The sequence below is a fragment of the Lactuca virosa genome, chromosome 3 (assembly GCF_052849685.1).
Source record: "Lactuca virosa cultivar CGN04683 chromosome 3, Lactuca_virosa_CGN04683_v6, whole genome shotgun sequence".
NCBI classification, from domain to species: Eukaryota; Viridiplantae; Streptophyta; class Magnoliopsida; order Asterales; family Asteraceae; genus Lactuca; species Lactuca virosa.
The window spans coordinates 440,154,816-440,173,480 of NC_136428.1; positions in this window are offsets into that span (position 1 = coordinate 440,154,816).

Genomic DNA, 18,665 nt, shown 5'->3' on the forward strand with positions numbered 1-18,665 from the left:
CAAGGATGGGAAAGTGAAACCATCCCATACAGGTATTTACACTATATTGTCTAATAACTCACCATATTCTAATTCTTGGGTTCTTGATACAGGTTGTGGTATTCACATCTGTTGTGACTTGCAGGGCCTAAGAAGAAGTGAGGATGTGAAGCACAGAAAGATAAACTTAATCATGGGGAACAAGAAGGTTGCACCTGTTACCAAGATTGGAGTTTATACTTTGTTGCTAGATAGTGGGTTAAAGTTAGATTTGAATAAATGTGTGTACTCGTCTGAAATGGCGAGGAATATTATTTCCTTTCATGCTTTGTACAAACAAGGTTTTACCTTTTCTTTTGATAATGAAGTTGGTAGTATTAATGCTTTCTTTAATAATGTTCTTTATTTTAAAGCATTACCTTGTGATGGTGTGTATGAAGCTGTATCGGTTGTAGATAATTTAGGAAATAATGTATTATGTATTGATTCTTCTACTAGCTTGGATAAAACATCTTTGTGGCATTGTCGTCTTGGACATGTAAGCAAGAAACGCATAGGCCAGCTCCAAAAGGATGGAGTCTTGGAGTCGTTCGACCTCAAGTCGGATGATAGTTGTGAGTCTTGCCTACTTGGAAAAATGACAAAATCACCCTTCACTGGTACTTGTGCAAGGGGTGAGGGTTTGTTGGACCTTATACATACTGATGTGTGTGGACCATTCAAAACCGCCACAAGGGATGCTAATCGCTATTATGTGACTTTTATTGATGATTTTAGTAGATATGGTTATGTCTACTTAATCAAACATAAGTCAGAAACTTTTGAAATGTTTAAAGAGTTTAAACAGGAAGTAGAAAATCAATTGGGCAGGAACATTAAGATGCTTCGATCCGATCGAGGTGGTGAGTATCTTAGTACTGAGTTCCTCGACTATCTTAAGGAGTGTGGGATTGTCTCACAATTGACACCTCCCAGGACACCACAGCTGAATGGTGTAGCTGAGAGGCGCAATCGAACTTTGTTGGACATGGTTCGCTCTATGATGAGTCGAGCTTCGCTACCGATCTCTTTTTGGGGGTATGCCTTAGAGACTGCCGCCCACATCCTTAATCTAGTCCCTACAAAGAAGGTTGCCAAAACACCTCATGAAATGTGGACTGGGAAAGTTCCCAATTTAGACCATATCAAGATTTGGGGTTGCGAGGCTTTCGTGAGGCGTGAAACTCATGACAAGCTCGAACCTCGAAGTGAAAGGTGTATTTTCATCGGCTACCCACAAAAATCCTTTGGTTACCTCTTCTACAGACCCAGTGAGAATGTGGTCTTTGTGGCTAGGAGAGGGGTCTTTCGAGAGAGAGAATTTATAAACCAAGGAGACAGTGGGAGGCAAATTGACCTTGAAGAAATTCAAGACTCAATTGGTGAAGGAACCTCAGACACTAGCAATCAACTTGAGGAGGAAATTCCTGTTGATCCAGCTGACGAGTCTATACTTCCGAGGCGTTCCACAAGGGTTAGGAACACACCTGAGTTTTATTATGGATTTCATATTACTACGGAAGGTGATACATTTATCAGTGACAGTACACTGGTAAATCTGGATGAACCTAACAGTGTTAAGGAAGCCATGGCAGGCCCAGAGTCTGCTAAATGGAAGGAGGCTATGGACAGCGAGATACAGTCCATGTATGACAATCAAGTTTGGAACTTGGTTGACAATGTACCAGGCCGTAAGACAGTCGGGTGCAAATGGATCTTCAAGAAGAAGACCGACATGGATGGGAAGGTGCACACTTATAAGGCTCGACTGGTTGCGAAGGGGTTTACTCAGACTCAGGGTATTGATTATTATGAAACCTTTTCACCAGTAGCAAAGATTAAGTCTATTAGGGTTATGCAAGCCATTGCTGCATTTCATGATTATGAAATATGGCAAATGGATGTCAAAACCGCTTTCCTTAACGGAAAGTTGGCTGAGGATGTTTACATGAATCAGCCAGAAGGTTTTGTCAGTGCAGAGTACCCCAATAGAGTGTGCAAGCTTGAGAAATCCATTTATGGATTGAAACAAGCATCTCGAAGTTGGAATCTTTGTTTCGATGAGAAGGTCAAAGAGTTTGGTTTCTCAAGAAGTGAAGATGAGTCCTGCGTGTATGTCAGAGCTAGTGGGAGTATAGTTAGCTTTTTGGTATTGTATGTGGATGACATACTACTCATAGGAAATGACATCCCAACCTTGCAGGAGGTTAAGTCCTGGGTTGGGAAGTGCTTTGCTATGAAGGACCTTGGAGAAGCTACCTATATCCTAGGGATAAGGATATTAAGAGAAAGGAGTAAAAGACTAATTGGACTTAGTCAGAGTATCTACTTGGATAAGGTGTTGAAAAGGTTCAACATGCAGAATTCCAAGAAAGGAGAATTACCGATCCAAAGCAATGCCAAACTGAGCAAGGCTCAGAGCCCGAGTACAGAAGATGAGATAGCTGAGATGAGTCGATTACCTTATGTTTCCGCTGTTGGTTCGATCATGTATGCTATGACTTGTACCCGTCCTGATGTGGCCTTCGCTTTGAGCATGGTCAGCAGATATCAGGGGAACCCTGGCAAGGCTCATTGGACTGCGGTAAAGAATATTCTCAAGTACCTGCGGAGGACTAAGGATTGGATCCTTACCCTTGGTGGGAGTGATGACTTGAGAGTAGTAGGGTATAGTGATGCTAGCTTTCAGACTGATAGAGTTAACTTCCGCTCTCAGTCGGGCTGGGTCTTTACCTTAAACGGAGGGGCAATCACTTGGAAGAGTTCCAAACAGGAGACTGTAGCTGATTCGACTTGTGAATCAGAGTACATAGCAGCGAGTGAAGCGGAAAAGGAGGCGATATGGCTGAGGAACTTCATCGGAGACCTTGGAGTTGTACCAGCTATTAAGGAGTCTATGGAGATTTTCTGTGACAACAATAGTGCGGTTGCCTTAGCCAAGGAACCAAGAGATCATGGCAGATCCCGACACATTGACAGAAAATATCACTTCATAAGACACAAGATAGAAGAGGGACTCCTCGTGGCAAAGAGGGTATCGTCAGATGAGAACCCTGTGGATCCCCTTACGAAGGGACTAACGAGGGTGAAGCATTTGCAGCATGCGAGGCGCATCGGGCTGAGGGACGATATTAGTTTTACAGATTAGATAGCCTTTTCTGAAACTTGTAAAATGTAATCGACGTTTGACGATGAATAAAAGTTGTGGTTTATTTATGAGTAAAGTGTTGCTATCATTGTCAATTATTTACTATTGTTTCAGTTTTGCATGTTTTGACTTCCAGAATAATTAATTTATTCAAACTCTCCACAGTCGGTCATATGTCGGAAGTAGGTATTTTCTGTGACAACAATAGTGCGGTTGCCTTAGCCAAGGAACCAAGAGATCATGGCAGATCCCGACACATTGACAGAAAATATCACTTCATAAGACACAAGATAGAAGAGGGACTCCTCGTGGCAAAGAGGGTATCGTCAGATGAGAACCTTGTGGATCCCCTTACGAAGGGACTAACGAGGGTGAAGCATTTGCAGCATGCGAGGCGCATCGGGCTGAGGGACGATATTAGTTTTACAGATTAGATAGCCTTTTCTGAAACTTGTAAAATGTAATCGACGTTTGACGATGAATAAAAGTTGTGGTTTATTTATGAGTAAAGTGTTGCTATCATTGTCAATTATTTACTATTGTTTCAGTTTTGCATGTTTTGACTTCCAGAATAATTAATTTATTCAAACTCTCCACAGTCGGTCATATGTCGGAAGTAGGTATGAATCAAGACTGTCATGAATTGGGATTGTAGATGACTAAAGGTGTTTAGCCATGGAAATGGTTGCTACAACATTCATGAGTACTCATAAGTTATGAGTATTGGAATAAACCCACGCTCACTTGTATCACTTCATGGAATTTATCTCTAGTGATCGTGAGACGGTAATATCATATTAGTCTTCAAACCTAGAGATATGAGTTGTTACCTATGAGTTGGTTGTGCATTGATTGCACGTAAACGCATCAGTAACTTGATGTTATAAAACGTGCCTTTGTGTGCAATTCAATAAGTAGTAGAACAAGCATATGAGTCGAAGTTTATCTGTTCCTTCTAGAAATAGAAGCGATATCTGGGCCCCTCGATGATTTTGTGTTGACCCATGTACCGGGACCGGTCAGAACTAAATTGATGTGTTCAGTTAAGTTCTTTGTCAAACAAATCGGAAATCGAGAAACAACTGCTAGACAATAAGTAAGACATTGTTCCATGTATTTGTCCGGCTGATATCATGAGAGCAGAGGATTATATGATCACTTATCTAAAATGGCGCTTCATAGTTCACAAGAGTTTTCGAGAGCTACGATTGCCGGTTGGTTCCTGAAGTAATATAGGCAAATACAGTTATTAGACTTATCCAAGTGGGAGTCTGTTGGATAAGGTGTCTAAGTCCATAACTTATTTGGTATATACTTGACCCGACCCGGCATGGTCCATTTGGGTTGCACTTCACCCAAACTAGTTATGGATAAGTTTATGAGATTTGTATACTTACGATTTATTAATATATTATAAGTTATAATATATTAATATAAAGTCATGTTACTTAATTAGTTTTAATCTTGAATTAATTATGAATTAATTTAGTGATTAAAAGGAAGACTAATTAAATCATGGGCTATTATATTTATATGGTGTGGGCTAACACTCATTTGGAATGGGCTAAGCTTATATGGAAGTCCATGGATGATCCATGGAGCTTTTACCCATGGATCCTTGGAAGAGGAAAAGACATGGGTTATTAGGGCTTCACCCTAACCATGTACACTATATAAACAAGCTTATGTTGCATGAAAAAGACACTAAGGTGTGTGTAAGTGTGGTGGCCAAAATCAAGAGTTAGTATACTCTCTCATACATTTTCCAAGTTTGTGGTGATTTGTGATTTCCATTTGAGGCATTCACATTATTGGTGCTTGGCTCTCAAACTCCAAGGAATCAACAATCAACAAAAGGTATGTAATTCATCTAGTTCTTTTATGGTTAAAAGTACCCCATGCCATGCTAGATAGATTATAAACCTTGGAAAATAATATTTTGCATGTATCTTAGACAAACATAGATCCAAGGTTTAATAGGGTTGCATGTACACTTAGGAAGTGTTAGAATGCTCAAAACCCAACATTATGGCCCTCATTTGCGGCCACCTTCACCCTTGAGAGCACCAGAGGACCTGAGAGCATTGTGAGTGAGAGAAGAAGCCATTTTCATCATTTGTAGTGTGATCTTGCAAGAAAGAAGGAAGGAGGGCAAGCTAGGCAGGTTGAGGAGCTCAAATCTTCTACCATTTGATCAGAAGAGGCTGCTAGAGGTAAAAATCTATGCTCATTCTCGTGTTTATGGTGATCTACTTGAATCTAGGGTTTTCTTATGCCTTCTTTACCTTGGATTCGAAGCATATGAGATCCCAAGGTGGAATTATTCTTAGATCTGGACCTTAAGAGGTCCAGAGAGTTCTATCTATCCTGCTTTATGTTACTCCTTTGGTGATATGAACCTAGGTTGCCATTTTAGAAGCTATTTCAACAAAAGAAGCCCTATGAGTGTTGCATGAGCGTAAAGCTTGGACCTTTACGTGATTATCGTGTATTGGGAGGCCAGATCTATAGGTTAGAAAAGAAGATCTGACTTCAGCAGCTCTTTTTAGTGTTGCCATGGAGGGAACTCACCAAGTCCATAAGGGGACTCGACGAGTCGAGTCGGGTTGCCCCACGATTCGTGACCAGTGGTAACCCGTCGATTGAAAGGTTAACTCGATGAGTCGAGTGAGGATTTATGAGGACTAAGAGGACACGTATGGACTCGCCGAATCACGCTAGTGCACTCGACGAGTTTGGTCAAAGTTTGATCGTTGACTAGGGTTGACTTAAGTTGACCTTAGGGTTTTGGTGAAGCTGGGTCGAGATAGGTCAGGGAGGGGTAGAATAGTCTTCTACCCATTCTTTAGAAACAAGGGCAAGAGAAAGTATTGATTAGAGATGTTACTATGTTGATAGAAGGAGGCTAGGTCGGTTTATCGAGCATGAGAGGTTGTCCGACATCGTACGAGGTGAGTCTTCTCACTATACTTTACCTAGAGTGGTAATTATGTGACCGGAAGGTCTTATGTGCTATGATGAGTATGTGACGTATGTTGTTATATGATATGTATATGCTATATTATGTTATGAGAGTATGACATGGACCAGAAGGTCAACAGTGCATGGGCCGGAGGTCAAGATGATATGGACTGCAAGGTCTACCAGGATTATGGGACAGAAGTCCCCTGAGACACATTGACGGAAGGTCTTGTAGAGTCGTAGCCTTGAGTGGCGTATGTGTTGTATATGGTATTTTGGGGAACTCACTAAGCATTGATGCTTACTGTTAATGTGATATGTTTTTCAAGTACCAACGAGGATCGCGGGAAGGCGCCGACATGATCTGTACACATTGATGGAGTTTTATGTATTTGAGATCTTGGGATTGTTTTATTTGGAGGACATGTGTTACATTGGATTTTGCTATTTATTTTGAATGAAATTATTTTTTAAAAATGAAAAATTGTTTTGAAAATTTACGTTGTTACAAATTGGTATCAGAGCGTTGGTTTGAGGGATTCGGGTGCACCTTCGGGCGTATTTGGACTCAAACTGAGGATTTGAGAAAGTTTTTCATAAAAGAAACAATTTTTTTTTAAAAAGTAAAGGAATGTGAAGAAAGCAAAAAGAAGCAGTGTGTACGATCAGCCAGCGCCCGAACGATGATTTCCCAAAATACCCTTACGTTATGTGCTATGAGATATGATAGGATATGTTATGCATGCTAGAGTAGGATAGGTATTCCTATTAGGACTAGAGTGGCCTGATTTGTGATGCCGTAGCCTAGGAGTTTACTGCTGCTGTGAGATGCTTCGAGAGTGAGTAGGTAGCAATGAGGAGCTTATGAGAAGTCTACCGAAGGGTAGCTTATGCTTAGCGAAATGTAGAGTACTTGTGATCTGGGATCCTAGGAGGAGGACTTGGAATGAATGCTAATGCGGTGTGGAAGGTAGTATAGGGCCCGTACTACTAAAAACACCAGATCAGTGCGCATTCCAAGTAAGAATTCTTAGGGTACTAGGGAACAAGTAAGGTTGAGTTATCGAGTGCGAGTATACTCGAGCGAGTCTCTGAATTTTTATGTCATATTTCAGAGGCATTATGGTTGGGACACGACACAGACCAGAGACCAGCAGCGTGAGTGACGAGGAGCATCGTCAGATGATCCACGATGAGGTAGTTGCGGCTATCCGAGCAGAGATACCAGAGATGTTTGGGTCTATTAAGACCACGTTGATTGAGACATTCGATGAGCGGTACGCCGTGGTTACTAAGGCTGTAGCCGCTGCAGCTACGGCAGCTGTTGCTGCTGCCAGACCTCAGGGGGTGACTTGTTGCTGTTCCGGGAGTTCAGCAACACGAAGCCACCAGAGTTTGATGGGATACAGGACCCGATCGCTGCGATGTGATGGATTTATGATATTGAGGGATGCTTCTACACATGTTCGTGTCCGGAGCATCTGAGGGTACGGTTCGCGCTGAACCAGCTCCGCTTGGGAGCGAAGGATTGGTGGAAGTTTGTGACGACAAACTTCACTCTTGTTGAGATCTTAGAGGTGACCTGGGAGAGGTTCACCACCATGTTCAAAGACGAGTATATTCCCCCAGTGGACAGGGAACGGTTGGCACAGGAGTTCTGGTCCCTCAAGCAGGGTACGGAGTCCGTAACTGTGATTACACGGATGTTCCACGAGAAGGTGTTGTTTTGCCCTGAGCACGTGTCGTCTGAGCAGGCACATATGAGCCAGTATTTGAGCATTCTAAGGAGGGACATTCGGGAGTTCGTGGAAAACTCGACTTACAGGACATTTGCTAAGCTCCAGGCAAATGCCCGGAAGAGGGAGATTGAGCTGGAGACTCAGGCCAAGGAGGAGGCTGAGTCTCAGGGGAGGGACAGGCGACCGGCACAGGTACAGCCGGCAGCCAAGCGGGCTAAGTCCACTAATACGAGATATGGAGGCCAGAAGGGCTGCACTTGTGGAAAGTGCGGCAAGGGACATGATGGTGTGTGTCGAGAGGGTACTTGCTACAAATGTGGCAAGGAGGGGCATATAGCCAAGGACTGCCCCAAAGGATTTATGGTTTGCTTTCATTGCAACCAGACGGGTCACCGGAAGGCCGAGTGCCCACAACTGTTACAGGGATCAGCGCAGGGATTTGCCCCTGCTACTGCATGAGCTACTGAGGGGCGGCCAGTAAAGCGAGGCACCAAAGGCTCGCGGGAGAGCCTTCCAGTTGACAGCGGAGGAGGTCCGCGCAGCACCCGACGTCGTGTCTGGTATGTATTCTTTCATTTATTTATGTTGAGATGAAATATTGTGCTTATATTATGATATGCGTAGGTACTTTTCTTGTGAGTTCTGTACCTGCTTTGGTGTTATTTGACTCGGGTGCGAGTCGATCATTTGTGTCGTTAGCGTTTAGTCACCACATCAGTATTCGACGAGAGGCGTTGAGTCGACCTCTACGAGTTTCCATAGCTGACGAGCGAGCGGTGTATGTGACTGACGTGATTCGAGGATGTGTACTCGAGATCTTCGGTGTTGAGTTCCCAATAGATCTGGTCCCGATTGCGATGGGGGACGTTTGCGTTATAGTGGGCATGGATTGGCTGAGCCGATTCGGGGCAGTTATAGACTGCAAGCGGCAGATGGTTACGATACGAGACCCTAGTGGGGGAGTGCTGACTGTGTATGGCGAGGGTACCCGATATGGGTCAGCATTTTGTTTGGCTGCCAGAGCGAGGCAGAGTTATAGTAGGGCTGCAGTGGGTTTGTAGCTTATGTGATGGATACACGAGTGGCCGTAGAGACGCCGAGTTCGGTTGATGATGTTCCGATAGTGCGTGAGTTCCCGGATGTTTTTCCCGAGGAGCTGCCAGGCATGCCTCCCGAGAGGCAGGTGGAGTTCCGCATCGATTTGGTTCCGGGGGCAGCACCTATCGCCACGGCGCCTTATCGCGTTGCGCCGCCAGAGATGCAGGAGTTATCCTCGCAGCTTCACGAGCTGCTGGGGAAGGGGTTTATTCAACCGAGTAGCTCGCCGTGGGGAGCGCCGATGCTTTTTGTCAAGAAAAAGGATGGTTCACACCGGATATGCATTGATTACCGGGAGTTGAACAAGTTGACGGTCAAGAACCGTTACCCCTTACAAAGGATCGATGATCTGTTCGATCAGTTACAGGGAGCGTCTTGGTTCTCCAAGATAAATTTGATGTCTGGATATCATCAGATGAGGGTGCGGGACGAGGATATCCAGAAGACGGCATTCAAGACTCGTTACGGGCATTACGAGTTCGTGGTGATGCCTTTTGGGCTCACCAATGCACCGGCAGCGTTCATGGACCTCATGAACAGGGTGTGCAGGCCGATGCTGGATCGATCGGTAATCGTATTCATCAACGATATCCTGGTGTATTCAAGATCCCGAGAGAAGCACGAGGAGCATTTGAGGGAGATCCTCGGTGTTTTGAGATCGGAGAGGCTTTACGCCAAATTCTCCAAGTGTGATTTCTGGTTACGAGAGGTCCAGTTCTTGGGGCATCTCGTTAATCAGAATGGGATATTGGTCAATCTGGCCAAGATTGAGGTGGTGATGAGTTGGGGGGTGCCGAGATCCCCCACCGAGATCAGGAGTTTTATGGGGTTGGCCGACTACTATCGGAGATTTATTAAGGATTTCTCCAAGATCGCCATGCCACTCACCAGGTTGACCCAGAAGGGCGTTGCTTTTACGTGGGGTCCAGAGCAGCAGACCTCGTTTGAGACTCTTCGCCAGAGACTGTGCAAAGCCCCGGTGTTAGCCCTTCCAGAGGGAATGAAGGATTTCGCGGTGTATTGTGACGCATCGATATCGGGGTTGGGTGCGGTGCTTATGCAGAGAGGGCACGTGATAGTGTACGCATCGAGGCAGGTGAAGCCTCATGAGGTGAGGTATCCCACCCACAATTTGGAGTTGGGGGCCGTGGTGTTCGCCCTCAAGATATGGCATCATTATTTGTATGGGGTTCGGTGTATCATATATATGGACCACAAGAGCCTGAAGTACTTGATGGATCAGCCCAACCTGTACATGCGTCAGAGGAGATGGTTAGATGTGGTAAAGGATTATGACTGCGAGATGCTGTACCACCCGGGCAAGGCTAACGTTGTAGCCGATGCCCTGAGCTGTAGGGCGGAGAGTACCCCGATACGAGATATTTGCATGAGGATAACGGTGATGACTCCAGTGTTGGATACCATGCGAGAGGCCCAGTCAGAGGCTATGAGACCGGAGAACCGCAAGAGAGAGCGGGTGATTGGGCATGTATCTGAGTTTGTTACTGATAGCCTAGGGCTTTTGACCTTTCAGGGTCGGATTTGGGTGTCGTATATGGGCGGGGCACATAGAACTCTGTTGGAGGAGGCACATAGATCGAGATTCTCGATCCATCCTGGGGCCACAAAGATGTATTTGGACCTGAAGAGAGACTATTGGTGGCCCTGTATTGAGAGGGATGTTGCGTGGATTGTGGAGAGGTACTTGACCTGTCGCAGGGTTAAGGCCGAGAACCAGCGTCCACATGGCAAGTTTCAGCCACTTGAGGTTCCCCAGTAGAAGTGGGAACATATTTCCATGGATTTCATCACCAAATTTCCAAGGACTGTTAGGTCATAATTATGTGGTTTGGGCTAGGCATCTATCTTGTATAGGTCTTGGTGGGATGTTAGAGTGTGTTATGGTGGTTGTGGTTTGTTAGTGGGTGTGTGCGGCCATACATGTGTGTGCGGCCATACACGTGTGTGCCGCCATACACGTGTGTGCGGCCATACACGTGTGTGCGGCCGTACACGTGTGTGCGGCTGCACACTTGTGTGCTGCTTTATGTGGTATAAATAGTCTGTGTCAGTGTGTCAAAAAGTGACGTATGTGTGTGTGTTTCCCAAGGTGTACCTGACATTTATACGTTATAGATGTGTGCATGCTTGGCTTAATTCTCCTTCTACTCCTTCTACACTTTGTTTGATTCTTTGCAATTGATTGATTACTGATTTGGATCATAAGATTGGGACTTACAATTGGTATCAGAGCCAATTCAGTGTCAATTTGAAGAATGATAAGAGTGTGTGGTTGAAGATAGTTGTGGTTTTTGAGTACTTTTGGGTGTGCGGTTGGAACTTTGAAGGTGTGCGGCTGAGACTTTGAAGGTGTGCGGTTGGAACTTTGAAGGTGTGCGGTTGAGACTTTGAAGGTGTGCGGTTGAGTGTGCGGTTGGAGTGTGCAGTTGTTGTGTGCGGTTTAGTGTACGGTAGGTGTGTGCAGTTGAGTGTGTTGTTGGTGTGTGCGGTTGAGTGTGCGGTTGGAGTGTACGGTTAGTGTGTGTGGTTGAGTGTGCAGTTGGTGTGTGCGGTTGGTGTGTGCAGTTGAGTGTGTTGTTGGTGTGTGCGGTTGGAGTGTGTTGTTGCAGTGTACGGTTGTGATCTGGTGCACGGTCGTACACCCGTGTACAACTGTAATCAAGTGTACGACCTTAATCCCTTGTGCGGTCATAAACCCTCTCAGTTGTTGGTCAACCCAGGCTTGTAATGACCTGGGTTCCCAAAACTAAATAATCCCACTCATTGTGCAGGAACAGCTGCGGAGGAATGTCGTCAGACCTTGGTACGTCGACAGTGGTTGTTCCAGGCAGATTGACATGAGACATCTCCCAGCTACGCGTCATTCAGACTTTTAATGGGGGCTATGTTTCCTTAGCGGGAGGAGATGGAGGGAAGATCACTTATAAAAAAATAGTTATAAATGGAGTGCTGAGTTTTGAGAACGTCATCTACACTCCTGTGTTAAAGTGTAGCTTGTTGAGTGTCTCACGGATAAGCTTATAGACTACGGATAATGATATAAGGTTAAGCAGTGAAGACCTCGATGCTTTCTTTGACACTGTCCATGATGTTGTGCAACCTAGACAGAAGGAGTTAGTGGTGTTCTCAAAGTGACGTCTCCAACTTTTGATCAGATGGCCGACACTTTTCAACCGATATGGATACAACTTCAGGGATTCCTCACCGTGTTGGTGCTATTCCAACATCTATGCCATCGATGAGTGATCAGATACTGACAAAAACCTCCCAGCCTCCTGTGAAACGAAGACGACTTGATCCGAGGCAGGGAGCACTTATCCAAGAACAAGCACCACCAGTCCAACAACCCTCCACAGCTGCTACACCAACTCAACCGACCCTAAAAGGACCAAGTAATGTTAGATCTTCGTTTGAAGTCGGGAGTTCTTCTGCTCCTGGGGGTTTTTCTCCTCCACAACCTGCGCATGATGCTGCCTCTGTGAGGCTTGCCAGGTTTCTTGCTCAACAAGATTCGGATCATTTACCTCATGGAAAATGAATATCAATAGGTGAAGGAAGTTCAGGGGAGCAGGCCCATCTATCTCAGAGCTCAAGGAGGAGATCACTACTCTTAAATAGAAGATCATCGAGAAAGACGTTCTAATCGGAAACCTCGATATTCGAGTTTCCGAGCTTGAAGAAGAAAACTTTCAGAAGTGTAAATAGATCTCCGATCTCCAGCTTAATCTTGGTGCCCTATCGGCAGGCTACTTTGACTTGAAGAACAAACTTATTGCAGAATTTGGTGACAAGTTCAAGACCACTGCCGAAGAGCCTTGCGCCACTGTAGTCATCAAGTTTCAAGATAGCGATTGCGCTATTCGTCTTGATTGATGCTAAGGATCTTCTGCAGTTCAGAAAGTGAGACATACACACCTTTGTGACGCTGATCAAGAAGACCTGAGTTCATGCTAGCCACAAACCAAGGGGGAGATTGTTAGGTCATAATTATGTGGTTTGGGCTAGGTATCTATCTTTTATAGGTCTTGGTGGGATGTTAGAGTGTGTTGTGGTGGTTGTGGTTTGTTAGTGGGTGTGTGCGGCCATACACGTGTGTGCAGCCATACACGTGTGTGCGGCCATACACGTGTGTGCGGCCATACACGTGTGTGCGGCCGTACACGTGTGTGCGGCTGCACACTTGTGTGCTGCTTCATGTGGTATAAATAGTCTGTGTCAATGTGTCAAAAAGTGACGTATGTGTGTGTGTTTCCCAAGGTGGACCTGACATTTATACGTTATAGATGTGTGCATGCTTGGCTTAATTCTCCTTCTACTCCTTCTACACTCTGTTTGATTCTTTGCAATTCATTGATTACTGATTTGGATCTTTAGATCGGGACTTACAAGGACTGCGAGGGGTGTCGATGCAATTTGGGTGATCGTTGACCGGCTGACAAAGAGTGCTAACTTTCTTGCTATCAGTGAGAGCTCTTCTGCAGAAAGACTGGCAGAGATGTATGTGAGAGAGGTGGTATCGCGGCATGGAGTACCGATCTCGATTGTATCAGATCGAGATATGCGTTTCACTTCCAGATTCTGGAAGAAATTCCATGAGGATTTGGGTATGAGGTTGCATTTCTACACCGTTTACCACCCACAGACGGACGAACAGAGTGAGTGGACGATTCAGATGCTCGAGGACATGCTTCGAGCATGTGTGTTGGACTTTGGAGGAAGTTGGGACACGTACTTACCATTGGCTGAGTTTTCCAATAACAACAGCCACCATTCGAGTATTGGTATGCCTCCCTTCGAGTTGTTGTATGAGAGGAGGTGTCAGACTCCCATCTGCTGGGGAGAGGTAGGGCAGCAAGTGATGGGTGGCACTGAGATAGTGCTTCAGACGACTGAGCAGATACATCAGGTCAGGCAAAGGTTGTTGACAGCTCAGAGTCGCCAGAAAAGTTATGCGGATAGGCGACGATCCGAGCTCGAGTTTCAGGTCGGTGACTTTGTACTCCTGAAGGTATCTCCTTGGAAAGGAGTGATCCGATTCAGGAAGAGGGGCAAGCTGGGGCCCCGGTACATTGGTCCTTTCAGGGTGACCGCGAGGGTGGGCATGGTAGCGTATCCTTTTGAGCTACCTGCGGAGTTGAGCCAGATACATGATACTTTCCACATGTCCCAGTTAAGGAAGTGTATAGCCGACGAGTCGGCGGTAGTGCCACTAGAGGATATTCAGGTGGATGCGAGCCTAAATTATGTTGAGAGGCCGATCGCGATCCTGGATCGGAGGATCAAGGTTCTGAGGAAAAAGGAGGTGCCCCTGGTTCAGGTCCAGTAGCAACATCGGAGAGGGACCGAGCTGACTTGGGAGCCGGAGTTGGACATGCGGGAGCAGCATCCAGAGTTGTTTGCAGAGCGAGACTTCGAGGGCGAAGTCTGATTCTAGTGGGGGAGAATTGTAACATTCGGAATTCCAGGTATCATATTTTAATTATTTAGTTGTGACAAAGAGAGGGACTCGACGAGTTGACGCCTAGACTCATCGAGTAGGATCGCGATTGCTGACTGGATTTAATGAATGGACTCGACGAGTCAGCAAGTTGACTCGACGAGTCCGCACTGTGGACTAAAACCCTAAATCCTCGGGCCTGTGCCCTATTTAAGGGACCTTATGGCCCTCATTTGCGGCCACCTTCACCCTTAAGAGCACCAGAGGACCTGAGAGCATTGTGAGTGAGAGAAGAAGCCATTTTCATCATTTCTAGTGTGATCTTGCAAGAAAGAAGGAAGGAGGGCAAGCTAGGTAGGTTGAGGAGCTCATATCTTCTACCATTTGATCAGAAGACTCTGCTAGAGGTATAAATCTATGCTCATTCTTGTGTTTATGGTGATCTACTTGAATCTAGGGTTTTCTTATGCCTTCTTTAGCTTGGATTCGAAGCATATGAGATCCCAAGGTGGAATTCTTTTTAGATCTGGACCTTAAGAGGTCCAGAGAGTCCTATCTATCCTGTTTTATGCTACTCCTTTGGAAATATGTGTTGGATTAATGTCTAAGTCCATAACTATAATTGGTAAGACTTGACCCGACCCGACATGGTCAATTTGGGTTGCATGGCATCATGCATTTGGATAGACTATAATGAGAGAAATAACACTTAAGGTTGGTTAATATATTATAAGTTCTAATATATTAATAAGGTTATTTAATTAGTATTGATCAAGAATTAATTTGGAATTAATTAAGTGATCAAAAGGAGACTAATTAAATATATGGGTTGATTGTGTAAATCATACATTCTTATATATGTGGGCTTGTGATCCAAGATTCCTTATGTTGGACTAAGTCCATGGGGTGACCCATGGATACTCCATGGAGGTTAAAATCCATGGAGCATAAGGAATGGGTAAAGTTATGAGTTACATGGTGTAACCCTAATAGCCATCATATAAAAGAATCCCATGGCTCAAGAAATCCTGCACTAATGTGTGAGTGTGAGGGCTAGACGATTTCAAGGAGTGTTCAAGTTTCTCTCAAGTTATTCCAAGTGTATTTGGTGTTGTGTGAACCATTTGAGGTGTCACACTTGGGGCACTAGGCACTCAAGCTTCATGAAGACATTCTACATCAAAGAGGTATGTATTCTATCTTGTTATATTTATTATTTTGTATGCTAGATTAGGATAATACCTTGGATGTTCATAATTGTATGTATAATAGAGAAAACATAGATCCAAGGTATTTAGGGTTGCATGTACACTTAGGAGTGTTAGAATGCTCATAACCCAACAGTGGTATCAGAGCCAGGTTTGTTTTCTTGTTATACTTGCAAAAGTAGCTGAAAAATCGAGTTGGATGCATATATTCGATTGTTTTGGCTGGAACTGGACTAGGAACATTACCCTAAGATGTTTTTGGACTTATAAACTTGTTTTTGATGTGGTAATGTTCATGCTAATCCAATTTCTAAGATAATTGTCATAATTTCAAGATTTGTATTAGTTTGTATGTTCGTGCTAATTTCTTGAAGATTGATGATTTGAATTATCTTGTTCTTATGAGGTTCTTAGATTAATAGAAAAGTTGTGTGAAGTAGTTGTTTTCAATCCATTTTAATCTAAGAGTTGATTCCAAAGTGTGTTTTTGTAACTTGTCCTCAAGTTATATGAAAAGTCACATTTAAGAATCATAAAACTCATAAAAGTTGGCAAAGGTTACAAAAATGAAGAGTCTTGTCCTCATTAAATGGTTTTATGACTCCATAACTTGTCCTCAAGTTATGGAGGTTCAAGACTCACTTCATTAAATGATAAAATGTGTAACCTTAATTAGTTCCATAAGTTACAAAAATAAAGAAAAGTTACATTCTTTTATTAGTTTAAAGTCTTCCATAACTTGTCCTCAAGTTATGGAACTTGAAGAGTTTTTTTAATTAAAACTACTTTAAACACATAAGTTATGTAATTAATTAGTTTTGAATAGTTTCAAAACTTGCCCTCAAGTTTTGGAATTTGAAAAGTTTTCACTTATGAATACTTTAATTCCAAGTTAGCCCTTAGAATTTTAAAAGTTAAAATTCAACCCTTATACTTTATAATATTATAAGTTAATAATATTTAAATATATGTATAAGAGCAAGTCAGTCTTACCGTTAGTAGGCCTCATTCACGAAGCCGGTCTATAAGGGGGGTAAAAGGTTACTGCCTATAAAATAGCAGTTTAATGGGTGTCCACTCTCACCCACCGCTTCCTTGACTGGTGGAGGGTCGTTAGTCGAACGGGTAGGACAAGGACTATAATTCTCCCTTCATTAAAAGTATTAATGATAAATACTAAGTAACTAAACACTTATAAATTCCCAATCTTAGTTACTTAGGAAAATGTGAATAAGGTGCTAATCCATGAAATTACACTTTGCACTTTGTTTAAACCGTTAGTGGAGCGTGTGTGGTTAACCGGCACACTAACCTGGACTTAACAAGGTAGGCAAAGGGTAACTTAATATTTATCATAGTATCGGTGGAGCGTGTGTGGTTAACCGACACACTAATTAAGGGGTAAATATTAAGGGTACCAAGTATATTTGCATGGTTATTCACACCTTGTTTTGTGATCCTCGGCATCCCATTCACAAAACCTGAAGGGCACACTCGAGATTGAAACATGCCTTTGAACAGTTCAATGAATCTCAAAGATCTAGGACTTTCAAATCCAATTAAAACCTAATAAATTATTTCGTTTTTCATGGTGGAAATTGGTGAATCGTCATTCACCTACCTTCAAATATTTTATAGCTTGGATTACGGCATCCCTCTTCTAAGTTATAAAATAGTTTGTTGGGTCCTAGCCTTAATATTTCATATTGGGTGTCATATTAAGGACTTTAAATCAACTATCTTGAATATCTCCCAAAAAGATGTCTGGTCTAGACATTTATGATCTTCCCAAATCTCTTGAAACAAGCTTTCCTAAATGAAGATGATGTCCCATGGATATCATACTTCTTTCACCTCCTCCATTTATTCTCCCTAACCCACAAGTTCCTAAAAAGTTTAAGGTCACTCAAGCCCTATTGGCAAGGCAAGGTCTAGGTGTGATCACATCTTGGAGATGTAGTCACATATTGACAAGCCGAGAGAGTTGGGTGTCAAAGTCTTGAGAAAGTTGGTGGCTCAACTACTTTCTAAGTCACATAGTGAGTTCTTTTAGGAATCCTATGAAACAGACTAAGACAAGACCCTTAATGATCTTATCTATTTGCTAAGATCAACTTCCTAAAACGCTATGGACATTGACAATGATGACATTGGATATCCAGTAAAGCTCTCTCTTCCCAATGGAAAGGGATCGGCCATAGTCAACTCTGTTGACCCAATGGTAAAGAGAGAGGCGAAGTCTGAGATAGTCCCATTATCAAGGGTCCATAGGTAACTATTGCCAAAGGAGGGGGCATTGGTTACGATGCTGCCAAATTTAGCTAAGGATGTTAAAGTCAATAAGTTTGGCTCTACTTCAGGTAAAGTCCATTGTCTAACTCTATTAAGTACATGCTGATTCTGATCGCGAAGATGGATTTCAATCGCATGGTTCGGTGATCAGAATTTTGAGCTATTACTTAAGAGTTATGATATTTATATTGCTTAGGAATAGATAACAACAAGGTTTTCATATGGATTGTAAGGATAAGTTTTTCTGCAAAGTTTTAAAATAAAAGAAAAAGGTTTTGATTTTATTTATTTTAAGTATCCTTACAATGGCATTTGTAAAAAGTTGTTGCTTATAAGATTCCATTGATAGCAATATTGGAAAAATGGATTTGATTCTTTCGGTTGTGGTAGTGTCTAATATTACCAAATAAGGAAAGATTCTCATCACCCAAGGTTCAATTGGACCGAAACTTGGAATCATGCAAGTTGTATAGTATGATGAATGAGAACTTTCAGCTTGGAAAATTAAGACTAATTCCTTATGTGAATAAGGAAAGGACTAAGGGATGGAGTACACATTCTTGTGCACTGGTCAAGTCCACCACAAAAGATCAAGAAGACTATTCGTCATGATTTACTTAAGTTCAGTAAATATGGTTATACTTATAAGTTTAAGTATAAGTCTATAGCATTAGAGAAGTTTCAATGTGAGACAGAACGAATAAGAAGAATCAAGGTATGGCAGAAAGATAAAAGTTTCTCAA